Below are 6591 nucleotides of genomic sequence, written 5' to 3'. Positions count from 1 at the left end.
TGCTTTTTTCCCTCGAATATATTTTATTGATTGACCTGCTTTTCTCCTACTCAATCTTCCTTCCACCGCACGTCTGTCGATTTTGTCGTGTCATGGTCACTGTTGCCTCTCGTCCTTTCTCCTCCCTCTCTTCTTCCTTTTGTTCATCATCTCCTGTTTCTTGTAATTCATATATAAGCAACTCTATTCTGCTGCACTGCACATCTTGCAGGGCTTGGTCGACCATGTCTGCCACACAAGAAGCAAGAGATCTGTGCTCGGACCAGATCGGGGTGTCCCCAGCTAACCCACTTGTTGGTGTCCAAGACCACGGACACGGTGACCCCGACACCTGCTGCCTGACACCACCATCTCCACAGAACCGGATACCGGCAATCACCAGCTGCCCACCTGCACCAAGGAAGCCAAAGCCCGCGCCCAGCTCCCGCAAGAGGAAGGTTGACTCGTCAGTAATTCGGTTGATCGATCTTAGTTTCGATGAAATCAAAGCTGCATTCCGGCCGATTCGCATAGAGTTCAATCCCGGTGTTTGCCGGAAGCCGAAGAGGAGTAGGTGTAAGAATTAATCGGGATGATGGGTTTGTTTGTTTGTTGGGAAAGGATTCACAAGCCTCAACTTGAACTCATTAATCCGACCCACCTAAGTCAGATGTGAGGAGCCCTTGTGGACGCAATGGTGGTTTTGTTGTTTTTAGTTTTCTCTGTAATAAGATTTATGTGTGATTCTTGTTAATTTGCTGCTCATATAGGCCGGAAATTGACGGGCTTGACACAAGTATGGACGGGTTTGTAGTATCATGATCGTTTCCAGATTCATTCTTTGCTGTTGTTATGTAGAGAATTTTAAAGCCGATCTCTCCAAACAATTAACAGTAATCAGCCTGGTAGCGTTTAGTTGTGATGAATTGGTCGATCCTTCATTAGGTTGTCATCTGTCTGAATGAAACTTGACGGTGTGCCAAACGAACCTTTCAGTTACTTCTCCCAAGAAATGGAAATTGCTAAGAGAAATTGCTCAGGGGGGGGGGGGGGGGGGGGGGCGGAGAGAGAACGTCCGGAGTTGCCGGAAATAGCACCGGGCGTGCATTGGTTGGATAAGACCCCACCATCGCTCATCGAAACAACGGAATCAGGTGTTCTGGGCAGAACACAATTTTTTTGTGTTTTGAAATCACCACCGTCCATAGCCTCCAACTTCTAATCACCACCATTTTTTGAGAAATAATGGTGTCAACGCTTTTGGTGGGCTTCATTCTGCATAATGAACGGCCGTGATGGAAACACAGACAATTTGTTTATTGTCAAATCACCTAATCATACAATCGATTGCTCTAGATCGATGATAAAGAGGCTAAGCAGGTTATATATCCCACTCCCCCCAAGATGGCCGTTAGCTACAGTGCGTGTTCGGGGGTTCGAATGAGCATCACGTATATAAGCACATGGGGCTCGTATCCCCGTGTGTGTCAGCATCACCCATCATTGGAGTTGCAAAGACTTAAGTACCCTTTCTTGCCATCTCCGCCAAGAAACGATGGTTCGAGAAAAGGTTAAAAATGTCCTCCTTTCAACAAAAGGAAACGACGCTTCGAGGTCCTCCATCTAGAAAAGTGAAACGCCAGTTCGAGAATGATGTTAACTCTTCAAAATCTAAACATTTTGTTTTCGCCCTAAGTAGTAAACTTTTGCAACTTTTACTATAACAAGAGTTTCTTTTGTCATCATCTTCTTCTACTGAACCCTCCTTTGCCATCGTCTGCTTTCACCAGAGCACCCTTTGTCGTCGTCTGCTGCTGTCGGTGCACCATTTGCCGTCATCTGTGCAGTGGCAGCATAGTTGCCACCATCGGTTGCATCTATCTTTTGGGTGTTTCTCCTCCACTGTCGGATTACCAAAACTCCTATCGTTTCGGTGAGTTTCGTATAAGGTTTCGTTATGCAAACAAATCAATTTGTAAATCTGAATGGTAAATCTTACACTGGTTGTACTATTCATGCTAAATAACACATATTTGAAACAAATCGATTTATACCTATCCACCTTCTGGGCGTCGAAAAACAGTTAGCACAATTTGTTCTTATGAAGCATCAACGATTTATATGTTTGAAGCAATAACGATTTAATGAAATTACCATGATTTGTACTTAAGTTTGATACACCGTACAACAATATTTACGTATGAAGCCCAAACGTTACAACAATGTGTACTTATGAAGATTGTAATTTCTATTACGATTTGTAAGTTTGAAGCAACAACAATTTATACATTTAAAGAGTAGCGATGTGTATTTATGAAGTTACCTCGATTTGTACTTAAGTTTGTTAAATCTTATAACGATGTTTACTTATGAAGCTAAATATTGCGACAATTTGTAATGTTGGTGATTGTTTAATGAATGAGATAATTTGTATTATTATATACTTGAAGGGCGGTTGTAACATATAATGATGTAGTTAAATTTATGTGTTGTGCAAGTTAGCAATGTCTAAAGCTCGTTAGATAAGAAATCCCTTGTGATTCGATTTTATGAGAATTAATGAAATGATCTGTCAGTCCCATCTATCTGAGCGTTATGAAAGACACCAAAATATAATAAAGATTGAGAATGATAATGTAAGACCCGCAATTTTTCAGAAAATATCTGAATAAAATTCATGAGGCATTCACCGGTAAAAATAGCATTTCTTCTCAGAATGCAAAACGAATCAATTCCTGCAAGCCAGTTATACTTAGGATATTCGTCGAATCGCGAATATATGCTCAAACACTCTGGAAGCCATAACTTCCTACCTGAATGAAATCAAAGGATTCCTGCGAGCCAACTTCCTTAGTTACGTCAATACGAAGAAAATGGCGTACTCAGAATTTTTCGGAAAAAAATCGCCGGAAACCCGAAATTCTTGCAGGACCCACGGAAATATTGGTGGGACCCACAGAAATATTCCTCAGAAAATATCTTGTGGGACCCACAAAATATCCTATGGAAATATCTTGTGGGCCCCACCTCAAAAGGAACCTCCAGGAATTTAAAAGAAGCCAAGGGGTAAAAGGGGCATGAGAAAATCCAAGAGGAGGTGGGCTTGGGCTATAAATAGCCCTCCCCACTCTCTCTCTTCTCATAAAAATCGACCCCCTCTCTCTCTTGCCTTCTCTCTCTCTCCTAAACCTCCCCTACCTAGCCTAGCCCACCTGAGCCCACCTGACCTGGTCTGAGTCTGCCTGACTTAGCCTGAGCCTGCCTGACCTGGTCCTAACCCACCTGACCTGGGTCTGAACCCACTTGACCTGGTCCAAACCCAGTTGACTTGACTTGAACCTAGTTGGGTTTAAAGTCAAAGTCAAAGTCCTTTTTGGTCCAGATTCCGGTTTGGATTTCTAAACCCAGACTTAGCCTACTTGAGCTGAGTTCGAACCTGTTGAACCCAGTTGACTTGGATTGAACCCTGTTTGGTTCAAACCACTTAGGTTGAGTAGCTTGACCTGCTCTACCTCTTTCTCAACTAAGTCAGCTTCATCTGACTTAGTCTGACCTCTCGAAGGAAGGCTCGAAGCCAAAGAAGCAACTCGGAGCCGTTTCTTCCACGATTTGAAGTAAGTTCGCTTCGTTGATCCATCTCTCTCAAGTATTTGATTGTTTGTATATAGAATATACTTTCTGAAGTAGTATCTTGCTTTAGTTCTTGGTTGAGCCCTCTAGGACGCTTCGGTGTTCACGCGCTCGCCTCGTAACTATCGTCGGATATATATGTTCGAATGCGCAGTATATGCGTTCTTCAAAATAGTATCTCACCCTAGTTCTTGGTTGAGCCCTCTAGGACACTTCGGTGTTCACTCGCTCGCCTCGTAACTATCGTTGGATACAGATCTAGGTGTATATCTGCTGATTCTGCCGACGCGTCTTATATCGCACAGGCTATGTAATTTACCTTTGCCGTCACGTCGTATGATGCCAAGGCTCCCTGTTTTCTGCACTTCCGATTTCTGCACTTCCGATTATGCATTTACTTACGCCGTCGCGTCGAACGATGCCAAGGCTTCTGCTTTGTTATATATGTAGAATATTTCGTTCAGTTACACACCCTGAACAATAGTATATGCATTTCTTTACGCCGCCGCTGTATAAAGCACAGGCTTCTGCTTATACTACATATATAGCGCATAAATGAGCGTTCAAATGGAGATCAAACTCCAAATCGCCCATGCGATTCCTTGACCGCTCCTCGTTCAAGATTCTGCTTGACGAATGAAGCCCCTATTGGAAAGGCTTCGGTTTTTGGCAAAATGCTCTTTACGTAATGACTAAGTCAATTTCGTATGGCCTGGCTATGGCCAAGGGTTCCTGCAACCTTGATGGATGCAAAGTACGCACAACGGTGCGCATCCATTTCCCGAATTAAGCGTGGCGATTTCCTACCAAAGAGGGGAGATGCCACTGAAATGGATAAAAGAAACGCACGCTTTCTCCGTAAAAGAGAGGAAGTGCTGCTGAAAAATCTGAAGAAGCTAAGAATAGCTCAGAAAGAACGTAGCAGGATACTCTGACATATAGCAGAGTGCTACCCAGTTCATGATTTGCCCTCTACAACGTAGAAGGGTTCGTAGCACCACTGCCGATAGAGCAGGGGAGGTGCTGACGAAATGGTTGGCAGAAGAGCTGCCGGAACCAATGGAACGGCATAATGATGTCCGTTGATGGAACGATGCCAGATCGGCTCGTATCCTTGTGCCTGCAAGGGCACCTTGCTCGTAAGGGCCGCTGAGCCGGAGTAGAGGTTGCGCCTTGGCTAGGTTTGAACTCGTTGCGTAAAAATACGCCGAGTAGCCGATCTATTTAGATCGAGTCATATGCATGCTCATTGAGAACGGTTACACAACCAGACTCGTAAGGGCCGAAGAGCCAGAGTGTGTTGTTTCCACCCAAAGAGGTGTGATGCTCGTGGTGGCCGAAGTGCCAAAGAGCGGTGTTCTGCATGCATATGAATAAGACTTAAGGTCGCACATACCCCGCAGTTGAAGATCGTGTTAGGGGTACCCCCTCAGTAGTGACTGTGTTGGGGAAGACTGAATGGGGTCGGGTACATACTCCCGTAGTGCTGAAAGCACGGGCTGCCTAAATGGCATGCAGATTCTGTCCAAGTAATTGTAAGACTGGCAGACCCCTTCAGGAATTATGCTCACTGTGGAATGACAGTGATGGTACAGCCTTGAGTGACATGTATTTTACTTTGGACCTGATAGAGTCCACGATGGCCTCAGTCACTCATGGGTTTTGGGGTCGTGGTTATCCTTAAGATCTAAGGATTGAACCCAACTACTGCAAGTAGAGGATGCATCCGAATATGGGCCTAGTAGGGTTCTCCCAGTTGAAACACACTGCCCTACTATGGATAGGGTCAACAGGCCTCTGGGGTATCTAAAATACATAGAATAATCAACCCCCAGAACGTCGCGTTGATGCCCGGACTAGCTCTACCTGCGTACCAAAGGCGGGAGCGGTTAATTATCAAACAATGCATTAGTTCTAGGTACAGCGATGCTTTGAATGTATGAGTGGATGACGTGTTGAGTCAGTCCTGCATAACCTTTGTGAAGGTGTCATGTTCGGTATACTACTGGACCGACTGGGCAAAGACCCGTGTTGTATCCGCACGACTAAGCGAAGCTCGAGGAGTTGTCCTTAGATGCGTGGGATACGGATGTGCCAAGTATGAAGACTTGAGCTAGACATCACTTTGAGACCCGGAAGAGGTCATGGCTAAGTCATGGAGACTTAAGCGGCTATTCAAATCACAGCCCTGAAAAGGCTTGCTCTAAGTCATGAGGACTTGAGCGGATGCTCAACTCATAGCCCTGAGGAGGCTCTTGCGAAATACGCTAAGTCTTGGAGGCTTGAGCGTCGTTATTGCGCATTACGACCCTGAGTGGTCATTATCGTATTTGAGTTGAATGGATGTATGACTGCATGCTTACCAGACCATCAGTGGTTCTGACCCCGTTTAATGGGGATTTCAGGTGTTGGACCTGCGTGGCGATATGCGGAGCAAGGCGGCATCGAGTTCCAGGGTTTCTCTAGACAGAGTTGTACTGCTTCCTTTTATTGAACCTACACTGCTTTTCTAAGCAGTAGTGTTGTAATAAACATGAGTTTTTCGATAAAATGGAACACCTTGGTGGTCAATGAATTGCTTGGCCACATACCTGCAACGTGCTCGGAGTTTTCTAAAACTGACGACTCATTATCGTCTTATTCCGCTGCTAAGAGCTTTTCTAAGTTCTGCTGCAAAGAAAAAAAAAAAGAAATTCATGAAAATTTTAACTTAGCTTTGTTTTGGAAATCCGGGGCGTTACAGAATTGGTATCAGAGCATGAGTCTGAGAAACCTGGTTCAAGATCCGTCATGGTCCCGATATCGCACTGTAAGTATATGTTTTTATACTTTTGTTCTGATCTGGGTGCATCTTTGTATAGATGGCAACTCATGACTCGCGTGGATATTGCTATCGCTGCAAGGTCATGCACGATGAGTGGATATGCCCGTATGAAGTCCAAGACTGCCAATATTGTGGCGAAGATGGGCATTCCGCCAACG

Source organism: Nuphar pumila, chromosome 11 (genome assembly GCF_984573655.1).
Source record: "Nuphar pumila chromosome 11, dmNupPumi1.hap1.1, whole genome shotgun sequence".
Taxonomy (NCBI): domain Eukaryota; kingdom Viridiplantae; phylum Streptophyta; class Magnoliopsida; order Nymphaeales; family Nymphaeaceae; genus Nuphar; species Nuphar pumila.
This window is presented reverse-complemented; position numbering follows the sequence as displayed.